The sequence below is a fragment of the Poecilia mexicana genome, unplaced genomic scaffold, assembly GCF_051168715.1.
Source record: "Poecilia mexicana isolate PSO_F unplaced genomic scaffold, ASM5116871v1 scaffold_22, whole genome shotgun sequence".
NCBI lineage: Eukaryota > Metazoa > Chordata > Actinopteri > Cyprinodontiformes > Poeciliidae > Poecilia > Poecilia mexicana.
Window position 1 is genome coordinate 20109667 of NW_028263391.1, and position 20072 is coordinate 20129738.

Genomic DNA, 20072 nt, shown 5'->3' on the forward strand with positions numbered 1-20072 from the left:
ATCACAGGGCAACACTGAGGCATTTTAAAAGACCAAACAAATTCCCACAGCAGAAGGTATTCACATCAAAATGGTTTATTTACCCTTTCTATTGCTTTTACAAACCAATCATGATCAGCAAAATGTGTCTTATTTGACAAAAGACAAAAAGCCTTTTAATGACAAAGATTTCATTTCCATAAAATATTGAAAATTAAATAAAATAGGAAAGATAAAGTAGGTGATTGCATTAATATTCACCCCCTTTAAAGTGAATGACGTAACTCAACAGAGGTCCAGCCAACTGGTACTAGGAGTCTCAGAATGAGCGGAATCGAAATCACCCAAGTCCAGTGAGTGTGTATCCAGTGATTGTAGTATAAAAACACCTGGTTTTGGAAGGTCCATTCACTGGGTGATCTGTAAATAACTCCAAGAAAATCAAAGAAAAGGTCTCTGAACAGCATAAGTCAAGGAATGGATAAACAAAAACTTTAAGGCACTGAAGATCCCCTTGGAGGGTTGGAGGGAGCATGTTTCATATATAAATCTAGATCAGGAAGGCCTAGCAAATGAGTGCAAAAAGGAGACTAAGGAGAGAGGACACCAGGAATCCTCTGTCTATCCTGAAGGAGCTACAAGTATCTGCAATTGAGATGGAAGAGACTCTGCATTCAACAACTGCTGCCCAAGTTCTTCACCAGTCAAAGCTTCATGGCAGAGTGATTATGAGAAAGCCACTGCTGAAGAAAACTTATATCAAGGCTCAACTGGAGACTCCTTGGTCAAGTGGGAGAAAGTTCTTTGGTCTGATGAGACCCAGATTGAGCTTTTTGTCCATTCGGATGCCAAACATCACCACAAACACACCATCTAAACTGTGAACCATGGTGATGGAACCATCATGTTGTGGAGATGCTTCTCAGCATCTTAAAAAGACTTAAAAAGGTAGAAGGTAAGCTACAGAGCGAGCCTGTAGCTTCCATGCAACCTGACAGAGCTTGACGAGTTAGTAAAGCTGCAGCCTGATAGGCTTCATGCTGTGATGGCAGGCTCAGGTGCATAAACTAAATATTAACTTAAAGGGGATGAATACATATTCAATCACTCATTTTATGTTTAATATTTTGTCATTAGATTGTATAAATCAGTTGATACTTTGACATTAAAAGGTTTTTTGTTGTTTGTTTTGTTTTTTCCAAAAGAAGCCCAATTTTGTTTATCATGATTGATTTGTAAAAGCAATAGAAAGTGTAAAACATCCAAGGGGGTGAATGCTTTTTATAGGTACTATACATACATGCCTATTATACTTTTAGATTATAGACAACTGAACATACCAATATACTGTTAAACAGCTGTGATTATGGGAATCAATGACAATTCTCAATGCATTAGAAAAGAAACTACTGTTGAAAATGAAGATAACACAGATATTCAACTGTCAGTACGTGCAAACCAGCTGTGAAGACTCCCAGATCCAATTCACTGCTCCGGTTATCTTTCTATAAAGGTACATCGGAGCAGAAGTCAGGAAACTAATATGATATCCTACTCTGCACAGAGACAAAAAAAGAAAGAAAAACAAACATTTTCTCTGAAAGTAAGAACATGGGATTAGATCCACCCAATTCAGACTAGAAAAACAAACTGAAAAAGAGAAATCACTTAACACCAATGCTTTTAGAGTTTGCCACAACCACCTGCTAAAATGAGAACCGATGTCGACTAACATGGCAGACAACTAAGGACAAAGTTACAGGATTAAAAAGCTGATCTGCACAATCTGTGATGAAGCTCTAGATCTGCTGGTTTAAGACACTGACTGCTCTTTATTAATGCACAGCAGCACAAATGAGCTGCCTGCTAATTATCGGAACTCAATGAGGCTGGTTAAGGCAAATATAAGGCAGTGCTGACCACGAAGGACCAGAAAACAGCTATTCCATCAAACTACCAGAGCAGATGTTTGTGTTGTTCTGTGAAGAAGTATTTTTTGCCACAAATGTCTGAGATCATCAGCCTTTTATATCTGACAAACAGAAGGATCTTTCTTGATTAAGGGAAATAACCAACTTGTGTGAAAAGAATCACAAATTAACTGCAATTAATTCCAGATAGAATATATTTCACACGTTACACCTAAACTCAATCACTGTCATACCTGTAACACCAAATAACATAAACAGAACGTGTCTGAGAGCAAGGAGACGACCAAAAGATCTCAAAAAGCAACATGCTACGCCTGAATGAAAGGAATTAAAGAAAAGATGAGAAATAAAGTCACTGACATCGTCCAGGATGAGAGGGATACAACACAATCTAAGGCTGTAAAACACCAGCAAATCACAGAAACAGCTGTAATCCACAACATAAAACAGTAATGACCCTTTCAATTAGTAGCTAGGCTAATAAAACTACTCCATTACCAACTCACACAGCCAGTCTCAAAACAACCAGTATGATTTAAAACACCACAAGCTTCACTTTCCCTCATTCAGGTTGGCTTGATAATTACATATTTAGTTTTACACATAACATTGTTGAATAATATTGTGAAAATATGGCTTTGAAAAATTATCCCCCATTTTTTCTCTTATGACACGCTAAATAACCCAAGTTATTTCTGCCACCCTCAGAGAATGGCTTAATTTTGACATACTGATTGGATGTAATATGTGTTGAAAGGACACAGGAGAACATTGTCACAGGCAGAATCATGAATGAATGTCAACAGTTGCACACATGATGCCTTACAACAGTACCAGCCACAGATGTAGTTGGATTGGGATCACATTCATGGCTTACATGAATCCAGATGCTCATTTTCTGCTGTTGGCCAGGATGTTAGAGGTAAAAATGTCAGTTTCCCAGTAGCAGAGCCAATTAAGGCAACCTGACACATTCTGAGGCTTAAAGTTGCCCAAAACAAACCATACAAAAAAATCATCATATGGTGTGCCTATTACAAAACCATGCGACATGTGTGCCTTCGCGCTGAAAGCAGGTGATCTTTCCAGGCACCAGTTTCATCCCAACTCCCATTCTGAAGCTGCACTATGGATTCACCTTTCATACAGCCTGTAATTAGCACCAGAGCAGAAGCAGTTGCAGTGGGAGTGGTGCTAATTGTGCAGTATTTAATTATATCCTATAACATTTAGTGTTGTATTAACACCAGAGATAATTATATAAATACCAAGGCAAATATATATATATATTTTACATTAAGGCTGTTTGATCTGTTTTAAAGAAAAAATAATAATCCAGCACTAGTCAAACCAAATGTTACCATTCATTATCTATATATTATTTTCATATTTCATAATCTTCAGGATCGAGGTCTTACTGAGCAAACTTTCAATACAATCAGAGAAAGATAAAAGCACCCCAACAAGACTTTGACACCCTGAATATATTCATGGTTGTATTGATTTAAGAAAAATCCCACAGAGCAACTTAATAGTTTTTGCTCAAATTCCAGTGGCTAACATTTTATTGTAGGGTAATCCGGCCAACATTAGAAATGCCAAATGCAGTTGCATGGTAGGATCGATTCCCTTCTCCTAAGGGATTGATTCAGTCTGCGTAATTTTTATTTTTGTGGTTTTAAACAAACAGAAGCGCCTTTAACTCTCCATTACATGGTGGACAGATTAAAGGACTCTGATTCCCAGGAATGTTTGTTTTTCCATTGCTCCTGGTCATTACTGTGGTCAGCTTGCATTAAATTGCATTAAGGACCCACAAACAGCCTCCAGTCCCATTTCACACACACACACACACCCACACATATACACACACACACACACACACACACACACACACGTATTGATCTGTAGAAGTCCAGTGGATTATGAAAAATGGGCACCAAACTAAACGACACTTCACCCGAGATAGACTGCCTCTCTCTGTGGCTCGGTTAGAGAGGTGAAAATGCGTGCACAGGGAAATCAGCAGTAAAATGTCACCCCATCCCCATCCCTGTATCCTTTTGCATTGATTTACTGTTAAAGCAAAGATATAAAGGAATAATTTATGCTGGAAATGATTAATAGATCACAGAGCAGGGGGTTATTTGGTTGTATTACAGTTTACTTTGTGGTAAACAGGGCAATCGTTTCATCAAACTTGGAGAAAATGTTTGCACTCCAGTAGTGTTGTGTATGATTCCTCATTTGCAATGCAGCAACATTATTTATTAATTTCAACTGAACCTCCAGAACAGTGAGAATGAATCAACACATAAGCACTACATTCTGTCAATATGAACGTATTTAAGTACAGATTTCTTACTCCTACCATGAGTTGATAGAAAGCGGAGATCAAGTCATTCAATCAGTGAAATTTAAAATACTGCTGTTCATAAAACCAGAAACATGAAGAAACTGTTTTCAGTTTTTGCCTATTCTCCATTTATGTTGTCTAAAGCTCAGTTCATCCTGTATGTTTTGTGCAAAGAGCATTGAGTTTGAGACAGGGCCTCTCTGATTCACACAATGCGTCACAATCTTAGCAGCATATTGATCCTCAAGAGTGCATTAGACACAGTGTACCTCAGAGCTGTTTCATCACGGATAAAAAGGAAAAGAGTCTTATTTATCACTGAACCAATATCATGCAGCTTTTTGCATTTGAAAGAGGAGCTCGTCTGGCAGAGTTCCAACTCTTCTGGTGTCAAACCAGTGGTTTTATTACAACAAGGTCAAAATCACTGGTCATCTGACCTGTGAACTGACGGCAATAAACCGCGGAGGAGTCAAAGTAGGGGGCAAAGCCCTTAAAAGAATTGGATCGTGGATTATTCAAAGCCCCCCAAGAATTAAGATGACATCTCTGCGGAGGGGCTTTAAACTAGTTGCTGAATGGAGGTGCATGGAGTTTTTCCCCACAAAACAAAAAGAAACATGTTCAGTGAAATGGTTGCTCCAAAAGTGCCATTTGGTAGAAGTATGTGTGCATTGTTTTCTATTCTGTGTTGCCCTGCGATGGACTGGCAACACATCCAAGGTGAACCCTGTCTCTCATCAATGGACGCTGGAGACAGATGCCAGTCCCAATGATCCTGCTGAGAGTAGATGAGTATAAAAACAGACGGATGGCTTTTAATAAGCCTTGCTATAGCAGTATTTTATGTTACTAACTGTAATATATTAAAGAATATTTGGAAATCTAGACTGAAGACAGCTTTTAGTGGCATTCGTATTATAGGTAAGGAACATTACGGCATGTGGAAATTACAGTAAAAAGTATTTCTAAAAGAGAAAAGCAGGCCTCTAAACATGTTTATGCTTTACTCCATCACAAATGTCAAAGTAGACTTACATTTTTATAAGAAAGTGTCATTTCCATGAAGCACCGCTGGTCCTATATGCCTCCCATTTAAATATAAGGACATTACCATGAGAACGGTTTGACTGAAGCACTGAATAAATGTTGATTGACAGACACATGTGGTGGGAGGGTGACTGCTGATGAAAAGCGCTGGAGAAACTGCCTGTTCTGAATCACAAAACTCAGGTGGTTTTATTCTTGTCTGGGCACTTAACCCTCAGCTAATAACAAACTGACAGGTGAAACTCAGATGTGCGTCTGGATATACTCACTGAATCTGCACACGTCAAGGCTGACGGGCCCTGTGAGTACCCATTGATTCCCAATACAGCAAACCCGCCCCTTGGGTTCACCCTCATATCCAGAAAGACAGCCTTGATAGATCCATGGCATATTTTCTGATTCATTAGACGAGCATTTGGCATTAACCTCACCCTGGGAGAGGATTCCTGCAGCAGCTTTGATGTTAATCCATTCAGCCGCCTCACTCAGGCTCAGCAACACGCTGACACTGATGAAGAAATGATGAAACACTGATGCCTAGGAGAGATCCCTACTATTTAGCCTATCGACAGGCAGACGAGACACCCATCGGCTTTTCACAGTCATCATATGTCATTTAGAGGCCTGATTATTGCTAATTGGTTTCCTATAAATCCTTGTTTTCTTGCTGAGGGTAACCTTTTTAAGTACATGAACATTCTGTGGCATTGGAAGGTTAGGGCCATCATATGCTTCAAACTTTTCAGAAGTCTGATGAAGTCAAACCCTGACTGACTGATATAGAAGGGTTATAAAGTCCTTAAAGACAAAATGAAACCAGCTAAAGCTACTAGTTCCTTTAACTTGAGTTTCTGTACCATAAACGATTTACTACACTGCTTTCCAGGTCAATGAAACTGTTACAGTGCTAGTAAAAATAAAAGCAGCAAAAACTCTTTGACAGACAACTGGTAGTCACATTTTTCCTTCGTTCTAAAAGTTAAAATGAACAACAAAACTTTTGGTTGGACTTTCAGAACTTAATATGTTTTGTTTCTGCTATGGAACTTGTTGATTGTGATGTGACACAAGGAAGTTTGCTATTGCATGCCAGAACTGCACTCTCCAAATCACCCTGGCTTCAGTGTTGGCAGATATTATTGACAACATGGTCTGTTACACGGATGGTTCTCTGGGGCTTTGTTTACTTTTTTAGGTTTCTGTTCTGAAACACACAGCCTCACAGTTGGATCCAATTTTGGTTAAAAAAGTAACAGTACCCCTTTAAATATTTACCATTTTGTCTCCTTCTAACTACTAACATGAACATATTTTATGGGATTTGTGTGACATTTTGACACAAGGTAGTTAAAAATTGTGAAGATATGGAGGAAAACCCATTTTACATATTGAATTTGTTAAATTCGATATGCAATTCGAAATCTTTTTGAGTTCTGTTCTTTTACAGAACCATTAATGAACATCAACATACTTTAAAGTTTGACATTGCTGAATAATGGTGATTCTACTTAAGGCAAGATATAAATTATTGACTTTATTTATAGGCACCAAGTCCTTCCCTCTGTGCTTGGAGGATTGTTTTTACTTGTAACAAAATTTTGAACTAAGCTGAGTCCGGTGAACTGAAAGTTTATTGGTGATGAGGATTCCAACTGAAAACGGCAACGTTATTTTTCATACTGCAGATGTTTTTGTCAGCTTGTAAAATTGTTTTATTTATTTTTTTTTAAGAGTCTGCATTGGTCTGAATCCCCAGCGGACGTGTCAGGGTTACTAACAACAAACCATGAGGCCAGCCAGTACTCCAGACTGTCTGAGAGGCAACAAGAATTACTGTAAAGAAGAGCAGAAACAGAAAGCATTCACACATCTTTCCTCCCTTTATCTCGTACAACACCCCCTTTTCCCCATTCTCTCAGGGAAGGAGATTCTTCCTTGAACATTTGGAAAGATCTGATGTCCTTTCATATCTGTTGGTCTGCAATGACCTGGTCTTCTTCCCTCCTCCTTCTCCTCCCATTCCATCCCCATCATTCATCACTGCTGGGACACTTAATGAGAAACCTTTCCAGAGCTGAATCATAAGGACAGTCATTTAGATTCAATCGATACTTGGTGAAGACATTAGAGCGTGTGCTCCTTTTCCATTATGTAACTGAGAGCAATAAGGGACGCAGTCAGTGATTCATGTACACAGATAACTAAAGCAGAATGGGACTATAAAAGAAAGAGCCATTCGGCCCAGTAATGAAACATTAAAACATACACAAAAGGAAGATAATAAGATTTCACAAAGCATGGATCATAAAATGTGAGCTTTGCAAAGGAAGCACAACTGGTTTTCTTTGAATCTCCTGCAAAACCTAATCTTCCCCACGAATGGTGCACATTAATGATAAAAACAAGCTTTAGAGGTAAAATCACTGTTTATGTTTGTGAACAGTCAATATGACATTACACTGTCACAGCTTCATCTCAGTGATTCTTTCTGATTAAATTTATTGATTCAGCAAATCAAACACTAAAATCCTGCAGAGCGCACAGTCTGGAAATACGTGAAGAGCTGTAATCTCAACCTCTAGGAAGGCTGGCAGCTGTGCAAAACATATGAGTGTGAATAATATTCTTTTCTATAGAGTGGTGGACCAGTTTTAATATCTTAAAACTGGCCCAGATTTGGAGGGTAGAAATGCTTGCATCTAACAGAAAATGCATTTCCATCTTTCGCTGGTATGTGCCTGCCAAAACTCCTGACCAGACACCCTGGTCAGCACTGCTGTGAAAGAAGTATTTTAAGTGGGAAAGAAAAGCTTTTTAAACAAACATATATGTGAAAAAGTAATTGGTGGGCCCACCCATGCCACCATCGCTGTTATGGAATTTTAATCCATTTTTCTTACTGGATTTCTATCAGTTCAGCCACGTTGGAGGGTTTTTTAAGAATGAAAAGGCTGGTTCATGTCAGTAACAGTTTCTTTTTTTGGTTTACAACTACACTTTGACTTGACCTCTCCAAGACCTTGTTGTTGTTTTTGAGCCAATAATAATGGACTTCCTGTTGTGTTTTGGATCATTGCTCCAGTGAATAACTGCAGTACACTTGAAGTAAGATCAAGATTTGATGGCCAGATAAAATTTATTGTTCCATCAATCAGGGAAAGTCTACAACATCACACTACCACCAGCTTTGTTTACTGTTGAATAACAATCTCAGATCTTTAATGACTCCTGCATGAGTTATTGATGCACTCTTGGAGTAATTTGGTAAAAACCAGACTCCTGAAAAGGTTCACCACAATTCCATGTTTTCTTAATTTGTGGATAATTCTTCTCCCTGCTGATTCTTGACACCAAACCCTTACAAATGACCTTGCAACCCTTTCCAGACTGAAAGATGTCAATGTCTTTGCTCTTGAATTTCTTTAGATTGGGCTATGATGTGTTGCTTTCCAATATCCATTAGCCTACTTCATGCCTTAAGACAAGTTGTGTTTAAGCAATTTATTGATTCAACAGGTCTCCCAGGTCTATTGAATGTGGTTAATCACAGTTAAGTTGTGTTAACAAGGTAGAGGAAGGTAAGAAAGCATGTAGACAATTAACGGGAGGAAATAGCAGAAAGGGAAGACATTAATGAGGCAAATGCTTTTTTCAAAGCACTGTCAGTGTAAGCTTTCTCTGTTGGAACTTAACGATCAGATTGTACGATTTATAAAGTGTAATAAGTGTCAATTTTCACTTTAAGATCTGCAAATTTGCTGTGTGCTCAGCAGTTTGGTGTTTGAATTACCAGCAGGAAAAAAACAAACTTTGTTTTTTCCATCAATTACAGAAGAACAGCTTGGAAGAAGGTTTTAAAGGTACTGATTCGAGAAAAACAACTGAAGTTCTAAACATTAGTTTATTCTGAGCAGTAGAAATTGGATACTTTACAAAAGCCTGATTGGTTTGGTTTCACTACAGTGAACAAAGTTGCATGAACTGCTTGTTCTCTGGCAAACCTTTTTGGGTCGGCTGTATCAATATTGACCCCACTGTGGACAGAGAAAGCTTCATCCTGGCACTCACTTTCCACAGTGTCCCAAAACGTCTCTGTTCCTTCTCCCTAATGTGCAACTGTGCTAACACACAATTGCTCGCGCACACACAGCCACCCTATGACAGATTACGAGCAACAGATGCTGTGTAATGTTAATCTTACACTTTAAACCAGCAGTGGGGAAAAAAAAACTCAAAACCACTGCGACTACAAACTTTTAATGTCAATTTATTTAAATACTTTGCTGATGAATTGTTCTTTTTTTTTAACATTGAAGCATTACAACATGTCCACTTTTACTCACTTTTTCTGTGTAAATAATCTCAGTGCATCTGCTTTGTCAGATTATCAGTTAATCTGACTGATTAAAGCCAAAACAATTCAGATGGACTTAAAATAAAATGTCATAAACAGAATCAGAAGATTTCAACTCTAATCTGTAAAATCACTTCGCCAATGTAAATTTTTATTACTGTGGCGTTTTTATGCAGTACAGATGAATCATCAGGCGAGCTTGAATTACTCATGATGCAACATGTTATTTATAGTTTTCAATATTAACCACACTCTGACTTTTCCCATTTAAAAATCCAATCTAGGCTTGCAGCTCCCTGATGGAACATCAGACTTCACCCAGCAAAGGAACAAATGAGTGTTCTCTTCTCGATTTGACCACATGCTTCACACACTTCAGCCTTCTGCGGGTTTATAGGTTGCCTTTTAAATCTCCCCTCTGTGGTCTCGGCTCTCTGCGGGCCTTCAAATAAATGGACTGCCTCTCTCAGAAACAATGAGAATTTCTGTGGCCCTGACAAAGATCAATCTTGGCCGCGAGCGCTGGAAGCAGCCGAGTGCAGCGGGGTTTTTGGCCTCTTATACAGACAAATAAATCCACTGAACTGTCACTCACAGTTTTCCTGCAGTAAAGCTGTCTTTTCACTCAATATTTGAGCAGTTAATGTTCTGTTTAAAGGATATAAATCCGCTTTATTACAACTTCAATCTTGTCTCTGTTGTTCTGTCAGTAATAAAGACATTTCAATTCATAGAAGTACTGTTCGTTCAGAGAAAGTTGAAATTAAAACAAATCGGATGGATAACTCAATGCAAAAAAACAAACCCCAAAAAATGTTTTACAGAGGACGAACTTTGGACTTTTGTCATATAAACACTTGAACTGCAGAGATCCATAACTTTTCACAAATGCATTTTTTTTTTAAAGTTTGGATGTCCATACATATAATTTCTCCTCACAAAACCAGAGCTACCACAAACTAAACAATAGGTAGCATCTGGTAATGAAAAGCTTAACAAGTAGAGATTTGACTTTATGCACTTTAACACATAAACCCAAACTATTATGAATTTAAATTTAAAAAGTTTTTTTTTGTTTGTTTTGTTTTTTCCCTGCATTTTTGGTCTTTTTCCAAATAATATTGCATTTAACAAGCACGCTGAGTACTAGAAATAATTTTCTGGGCTCATAACCTCACATTTAATGAACACATTTCAATATTCTTCCAGAATTGAGATGTATTTTTAAGCAGAGCAGATGGTTGAAGCCGATGTGTGAAAAGCATCCTGTCACAGAGGATTTATCCCCTCCATAATGTTTTTTTATATATAATTTGGCTTGATTAATAAGATATTTCATTGGTTAATGTCTTTCAAAAGACAGATACATTGCAGTAAAAACAAGCAAATGCAACATAAAACATAATAATGTAGAGGGTCTAAGGCAGTTCGCCCATTCACTAATTAATTCCTGTATTTTATGCAAACTCTGCAATTTCAAGTATTTTCTCTCTCATACCTCTAAACCAACAATTGTATTCCTTCATGCTTAAACTATTGCGTTTATATTTCTTTTTTTTACTAGTTAAGTATTTTCATGATTCATGTTGAGAATTAATCTGAAATATCATATCATATATCTAGGCCTGTCGCAATAACAACTTTTACTGGATGATAAATTGTCTCAGAAGTTATTGCGATAAATGACAGTATTGTTGCTTTGAGACAATTTTCAAACATTGTAATTGTAAAGGCATAATAATGCAAGAATATATTCTCAAAGATTAACAAACCTTAAATTTTAGTGAACATTTAACACTGGAACTGAAAGACATTTTAAACATCCAGAAAAAACGACAGAAAAATATGATATGTGATATAATCACATTTCAGTTTAGCAGACAAATATAGCATGATTCTTTGCATCAGGGGTCATCAATGTAAGTACAAAACATCCTTCTGGCAGGTACAAATTGATCTATGGGTAACTAGAAAGAGTGGCAGTTCTACAAACTGATCAGAATGTATGAGAAAAAGAAGGAAACAGACTTATAGATTCCCAAAGAGCAAGATGTCCAAGGGTATTTTAAACTGTCTAAATCTGACTTTAACCAAACCGTAACAAGCCACAGAAAAGTCTTTTTTTTTTCTTCTTTTTTTGGTTTTAAACAACCACATAAAAAGTCAGCACCTGCTACAGCAGGAATTTCAAGTATCACAGCATTTATCGCCGAGTAAAAAACTCAGGACTTCAAAAGATTTATTGGTAACTTTAGGGCTTTCATTTTAAAACTGATACCCCGTTTCACCTCCGTTAATTTCCAACTATATGTACAGCTTTTGCCTACAGTGGCTTCTTCTCTGGAAAATTAGAGTCCTCTCACAGAACAAACAAGGACTCTGCCTCTCACGATACAGCAAACCGTTTTCTCCAGCTGTATTTAATTGCTGCTCATTTGCCCGACCACCTGGATTCAGTCACATATAAACTTTGAGCAAAATGTAATCTCCGATCGGCGAAGACGGTGATTACCACAGTCAGTATTCCTGATGGAGATTTAATTGTCTTCCCGAAAACTGGGATTTTATTTGTGAGATAAACCTAAAGGTTTAAACATGTTGTCAGTGCTTTGAATGTATGTGTTAAAGTTTATATTTCTGCGTATGCACAGGATTATCTGTCACTTTATTCATAAAAAGAAATAGCAGTTTACAAAAAGTACATAGAAAACATTATTCTCGTTGATTAATGCCAGCTTACAGAGCACTGACATTTAAAAAGGTGTTGAAAACAGTGATTTCATTGGCTGTTTTCTCAAACTGCAGGCATCAACTGTCTTCGGTTTGGTTTTATGAAGATGAACGCTCCTGAACGCCATGTTGAAATGAATATTAAAGCAAGAAAGCGACTCTAATTTGCTGTTATTAACAGGGAATTTGGAAGAGTGGAACGGAGAGCAGCGGAAACACTGCAGTATTTACACTTCATTACTGTCAAAATGTGTCTGCACTGCTGTCTCAAACAATTACTATGACAAGCTTCAAACGATGAAACAAGGTCTGCAGAGATTAACAAAACTTTAAAGCTTGAGCCTCATGCAGGATTAACTTGTAGTCGTCAAAATAACACCTAAATAAACAGCAGAAATGCAAATGATACGGCTCTGAACACTCCAAACAGAAAAACAAGTTTCCCCAGAGGACGGCAAGTCCAATCAGGTCAAAAGAAAAGCAGATAATAACAGAGGCATCACTCATGGTAATTTCATTAAATTATGGAGAATTATTAGTTTAATTTAAAGTAAATCCAGTATTCATGTAAATGTATATTTTGCATAATGAACTTGCTAGATTGTGAACCTGTGTTCCACATTCAATGTGTGATTTTCATTGCCAAAACACAGAATTTCCATTGCTCTTTTCAAATTAAAATTGGATTTGATGGGACACTATGTCAGTAGTCATAGATTTGTGGGACAAAAAGCATCAGGTGGGGTTTGCTCCAACCGTGTTGCCACCGTCGGCTGTTTGCTGAAATACATCAAACGCTCCTGTTGTTTGAAATAAAGTCAACTTTTGCTCGGGTTGTTGCAGATTTTTTCGGATGTGTCATTTGTCACCACCTGTTAGGCACTACACTGGTAATATGGCCATTTCTGAATGCCACATGGAAACAAATCCACTAGGTTCTGCAAACTTGGTGTGTGAAGATGACACATCTGTTACAATCACTGACCTCTAGGGGCTTCCTCCTCTTCTAGTTCATGTCTACCACAGGTGAGATGTGCCAGCCACTGCAAGAGCTTACTTTCAAAGTGCCGAGTCTCTTTTACCAGAGCCTTGATCTGCAGTCATCCTGTCTGTTGTGTACACTTTTGCAGCCTATTGTGAATAGTTCTGTGTGAGCAATTTAAAGCAGATATTCCAAAAGAGACGTTTCTTTTATTGTTATTCACAGCACTGGTAGGGGTTCTCTGCCATTTTTGTTCCAGTCCCTTTTTCTCAGTTTTGTGGATAACCACTGAGCTCAGTTTTTGTATTTTTCTTTTTACCTCTATTTAGTGGTATTTCATTTCAAAGTTGGAAGAGGGGCTTTTGTTTATTTTGGCCTTGGAGTACCTGAAGCTTAAAACTTCCCTGTGTTGATTCTTTTCTTCTCCTGTATTTGATTTTTGCCTGAAATATAAACTTTTATTTCAACCGTTGAGTGGTAAATAGCTTTTATTTGGATAATTTCAGCAACTCTCATAAGCAATATCTACTGACTTTCAGAGTGTTTTAGATGTAAATGAACATCCAGTACATCCAGATTTCTCAATTTTGTACAGGAGTCGGCTAAAACAGTTTTGCTTCAAACTGATTACGCTCAAAGGTTACAAAAGCATGTAGGAAGACTTAATTTCTTTAAAGTGTTTGCATGGTGGAAGTTTGCTAGAAAACAAAATGGTGACAAGATCTAAACGATTTGTAATCGACCCAGCTGCAGAACGTAAAGTTGGCAACTGCTTTTACGGTTGAATGAGCGTTAGATATTTTTCTAAGAACTCTGAACTGCATTTATGTCTCCCTTGTTCAAAATCTAAAATATTTGAAAAGATTTAGCTTTAGCTGAGAAATTTCAGAGTGAACAGATTTATTAAAATTAATCCCGAACTGCATTAAAAGTGCAGTTTGGGATTCTATTTTATGATTAATTGGTTAAATAATTATCCAACCACTTGAAGGCACTCAAAACTCTTTTCTCTCTCTCTAGAAGGATAGTTCAACTTTAAATATGGGGAAATCTACAATGAGACAGTGACATCAAAGCACAGTAGATTACTGTGAATTCATCCCAGTGCAAAAAACACTATTCAGAACAGAGATGCATCAAAAGCAAAACATACTTCAAAGATGTGAGAGGACATCATTTTACTGACCATGTTTATAACCAACTGACATGGTTTTCAGTATCTGAAGTTCGCTAAATACTGTCTGAGGAAGCTGTAGCCAAAATGTGGAAATGTTCAACATAGGAAATGATTGCAAGAACGCTAGAGTTGTGAAGTTAAAGTTTGCCTTTAGTAATTACTTCAAGTGAACGTATTGCACTACACCTAAGGTGTCCATGTTTTGTTATATTAAATTAGTCTATATAAGTACATGTGTATGGTAAACTTCTTGTCAGTAAATTGGCTTTCATAGAGTTAAGAATAAATCATATATTTTATATAATTTGCTTGTACCGGTGGGGTTTGTAATCAAAAGAAAAAAACAACGGTAACACTTTATTTGAAGAGGGTTGAATAAGACTGTCATGACACCGTCATAAACATGACATAACTCCTGTCATGAACATCAATAAGCCTTCATGAATATTTATGACTGTTGTCATAAAGCGTCATTCGGTAAATTATGACACTTTTAATACAAAGTTGACATTATTCAAAATGTCTGTTATGACAACTTCACATTAACCAGGAAATCATTACTGTTTAAACTTTACCTTTAATAACAAAGTTACCTAATTTTTAAAGTGCAATCAGTAATACTTTTTATAACAAATTTATGTCAGTAATGATAAACAATTTAAGAATTATATACATATTTCCCATATGGGTAGCAGACATAGGAACATAAAAAACAGAGTGACATCAGTATCTTACAGTTATGGAGGTTTAGTTGTTAATGAGCCCAAAATAATCCCTGTTGTTCTTAGAAAATGGTGGGTGGAAACTTTATTGACAAAGGAGCCTCCACATATTAACCACTTCAGGAAGACTTTAAAGATATTCAAACCCTCACCTCATCAATGCTATTGTAATCAGGACTTCAGAAGACCGTCACAGATAAAGTGTCAGCATCGCTTCCTGCACTAAGCCGGATTCCTCGGACCGTTATGATTCTCACTTTGATTATCTGGAGTGAACCTCGCTCTGGTTCATCACGGGCCCAGACTGCTGAGGATTCCTTAATGTGACGCCCAGCAAATTGATAACTCTAATCTTGCTGGAAGGAGAATCCTATTAACTGAGCCGTGCCCTCTCTCATGGGACCATTCCCTCTTTATGCTTTGATCATTTCAGATGGAGCTCTTAAACTGAATCGGGGCAGGGAGGGAGGGAACGTTCTGTGCACAATCCAAAATATATTACAGTTTCATTACCAAGATACATTCAAGGTAAAAGGAAAGTACTGACTCTTTCAATTCCGAAGGTTTTACAGTTCTTTCGCAATTTATAAAGATCAGTGGTAAGTTACATATTCTTTTAGTCTATGGAATATTCTTTAGGCCTCAAATCTGTGTGAATTACAATTTTACATCACTGTGGGAGTGTTTAGGCGACTGATCGACTTAACCACATTTACATGTGTTCTGATGTTCCTCATGTAAGAAAATCTGTAGAATATTATCTGAGGAAAACTTTGTGTCAAAAAGTATATGTCGGGGTGCTGTGGTGGTGCAGGGGCAAAGCACAACCCACGTATTGAGGCCTTGGTCCTCGTGGCGGTGGTCGCAGGTTCGATTCCCGGCCTGGTGACGTGTTGCATGTCTTCCCCCTCTCATTGCCCTCTTCCCTGTCAAACTACTTTCAAATAAAGGCCACTAGAGCCAACAAAACCTTAAAAAAAAAGTATATGTCAAACACTTGACAACTAAAAAGGTGCATTGTGAAATTATAACCTGACCTCCATCTTCTAACAATTACGCTAGAGTGGATCGCAGAGCCAACAGCTAAAGCAGATTTTTACATCTCATTTTAAATGTTTATAAACTTATTAACATGCCAGGCTTTAATGTAAAGCAAATAAAAAAAAATATTTTTTTTTTCATTTTGAAATATCTGTGTTCATCTTTAGCTCTCTATCAGATTCAAGTCACGATTCCACCATTACGCCACTAAAATGCTTCCATACAAAAGTACCATCTTACTTTTAACAAAAATCTTCCAGGGGTAAGATAATGTAAATCCTCTGAAGTAATGCTTGGGGGATTCAGTTTCATCAATGGGTCTCAAGTTTATGCCTGCTGTCACAACAGGGAATCTGATTACTATAAACAGGGTCAGGAGTACTCCAGACGTCCAGGGCTGCTATATTTCAAGTTCTAGATGTAGGCGTTTGGCAGCATGTCATAACTGAATTATGTGATATGACCACAAATGCAATCATGCTGTTATGTTTTTCACCTTCGCTGATTTTACGTTTTTTTTCAGTTGTGCAAAACCATGTCACATTCTAGATGAAAAATATTTAGATTTTTGTTTGATTTTTTTTTTAAATCATGCTCCCACTTTCCTACATTGTAAAAATAAAAATGTGGCATTTTGACTTACTGGTAGACTTTTGAGAACCGCTCTACCTTCTCCACATCATCTTTCTGGTGATGGACTTGGAGAAAAACAATAATCCCCTTAGCTGGTCCTCTGTCTTCTGCAAAAAAAATTGGCCCAATGGAAACGTAACCATACAAAAAAACAAAAAAACACGACCCTCAACCATAATCCTTTAATGCAGAGAAGGAAGGTAAACCCAGACCTCCTCCTGAATTGCTGAGCTACATAGTGGTTTCCTGAAGGTTAGCCCTGCTGTTTGCAGCTTGTCTGCGAGTTCAGCAGCTTGTTTTTCACATTTAAATTTTTAATACATTACATATAGGTCATGACTGTAGGCAAGAAAAGAAACAGCTCGTCAGCGTTCAGTAACAGTTTGTATTATAATCTCAATTTCACCTTGTCCACCTTGTGACGGAAGAGCCGTCACGACCTGGGACGGTCCTACAGTAAAGGTACGAGCCGACATGCAAGCGCGCACATGCGGCATATCTTACCTTTTGGTTTCAGCACAAACTGGCGCGTTTCCTCGTGGACGCACACGCGGAGTTCCTGCCTCAGTTGTCATATTCATCCTAGCTTGTGATTTTCAGCGTCAAACATTTTCCCGGTTCAGATGTTCAAACAAAGCTGTTTCCGGATTAAAGCGCACCGGGAGGGAGACGCGTGATGACGTAATGACGTCATGCTAATTGAGCGTTTTCTCTTAAATTGAGTATTGTATTTTTGGTCACAGGCTTCTTTTTTTCAGTGTTATGATTACTTTATTTATTTTGTATACATTGATAAGAATTTACTTTAATTAGAAGTAATTGTTTTCCTTTGTTTTGTTTTTTTTTATTGTTGTTTTTTGTTGTTGTCTTGTTTTCAATTGTTGTGGGTGGAGCCTGTGGCAATAAAACTTTTTTCACCTGAAGATAAGCACAGTAAACACCATCTAAACTAAACGGCATTAACGGCCAACAGGGATGATTGTCCTATCATTTTTTTTTTTTTTTTTTTTTTTTTGTCCAAGTCATAACAGAGCCCTGACACACGCCCTTTTTTATCTGGGAAACATGGCTTCAGACCCTTAGGTGCCAGTCTTCATCATAGCCACTTCAAACATATCATGAAACCACTTGGTTTCTGCTCAGGGTTTCTGCTCAATGAACAACCCTGGAGGGCAGGGCTGCACCATGTGTTTTTTAAAAAAATAAGTGAAATCCAAAGCCTTGAATCGAAAGTCCTTTAAGTTGAAACTCCTTGCAGAAAAATTGAGGACAAAATCTTTTAAAAGGGACAAGCCATGGATGACTCAAAGAATCTCTGGAAACACGTCTTTCTTTCTTTGAATTGCAAATGCTATGAGCTCTTTGTCATGAAGTACAGACACCAAGTGAGATTTAGTTCAGGGTCCATAAACTCATTCTATCTTCTCTATCATATAATTTTTATTACAAGAAACTTCAGAGCAAACTAAAATGTAGAAAAATCTGTATTCTGCTTTCACATCATTCACTCACAATGGTTCTTTTTGCTGCACAAAGTTGCTCTTCAGAGAAACCAAAATGTTACCAAACCTGTCCAAAAACTTTTTCATACAAGTTGAAAAAAATATACTGGCATTTTCACAAGAAGCAGAAATTAAAAGTTCAGGAAGAAGCCAAGAATTTCCTTGGATACTGTTTTCTGATTTGATGTCCTGCTGGGATGTGGACACGCTGCAGGTCCCTCAGCATGTTGTGACAGAGTCGGCCAACTGTCAGATAACAAGATTAGTTGCATTTGTCGAAATCTAATACACAATCAATACTTCTATAGGAATCAGAGCACTGAAATGACCTTAGGTCGACTTCCCTTAAGAGCAACAATCAAGACATTTATCAAAATGGATTTTCTGCACAAATCTCAATACAATTAGGAAGAAAAAGCAGCCCATCTAATCACAGGAGTAGACTGATCTTTGAATGTTAAATTTACAGACTAATAAATTTCCACGGATGGTACTACGTAATCTACATTTCCACACAGAGTATCTCATGTCTCGGTGATGCTATAATAGTTATGATATTCCGACGCATGCATCAGACCTGTAACAGGCAAAGCTCTGTTCCTAAAGTAGAAAAATGAGTCTTTTATTGAACGGGCAGCAGCAGCTTCTCCCACTTTATCATGGCTGACAGCTTGTCGCCGCTTCATGATAAAGGATCAGCCAGCTCATGCAGCCTCGCCGTGTTACCACTGACCTCCATGTTCCTCGGCCGCCTTTGCTGAGGCAGCCTGCCACACCAGCCCTAGACAAATGGAGGCGTCCTGCAGGTCATCGACGGACAAGGTGGAAGCAGAGCACTACGAGGAGAAAGAAGTATTTAAGACACTGGCAAACTTTAAATAACAATTCAGGCACCACAATAAAAATAAATTGTGTTCCTACAGTTGCAGTTTCTCTTCACAGGCTCTCTGTTACTTCCAAAATAGAATTTAAAATGAGTTTTCTTGCCTTTAAAGTCCTGAATGACCATGTTCCATATTGTATTAACCATATATGTTTTTTCTCTATTTTGCCACATTGATTTTTGATTTCAGACCACAGGACTTGTGGTTCCCAGGTTGAATGAGAGGAAAAAAATATTATGTTTATGAGACTTAGCTTTCAGTGGAAGATTTCAGTTGTCTAGAAAGAGATGATTCACTAAGAAAACATTTAATTTAAAATGCATTTGATACTGTAGCTTCACAATTTGATCACCAAATAAAACAGGCTGCTGCTGACATTTAGAGCATATAAAGGAAATAAGTTCTGTTTATTAATATAATACTGAATAGTACTGTACCTGCACATGATGCATCAGAACACTGAGTTGCTCACCATTTATCCTGAGATACACTCACTCTTAAAACTTAAAGCTCATCAAAAGTGATACAAACTTCAAAGACTGCAGGACTTGATGTTCCACAAAATCCCTCTGCTATTCTCAGCTGTAGACCCACCGGTGTTTTTCCACCACAGGAAAAGTTTTAGTAAAATGTTCAGCAAAGACAACTTATTGGATGTTATACAATCATTTCCCAACAATTTGAAGGTCAGTTTTCTGTTAAAACAAAAAAAAAAATCACAAGTTGAACTC

The 20072-nt window shown here is 37.6% G+C and overlaps 1 long non-coding RNA gene across 2 annotated transcripts in view; it reads right to left on the reverse strand.

Moving 5' to 3' along the window:
- Positions 1 to 18448, reverse strand: part of LOC106910252 (uncharacterized) — a 49545-nt gene extending 31097 nt beyond the window's left edge. For both annotated transcript variants that reach the window (XR_015762000.1, XR_015762001.1), the window contains exons 1-2: positions 17460 to 18448; positions 16966 to 17062 (exon numbers count right to left, since the gene is read on the reverse strand). This is a non-coding gene — a long non-coding RNA (uncharacterized LOC106910252). The remainder of the gene's footprint in view (positions 1 to 16965; positions 17063 to 17459) is intronic.
- Positions 18449 to 20072: the final 1624 nt, after the last annotated feature.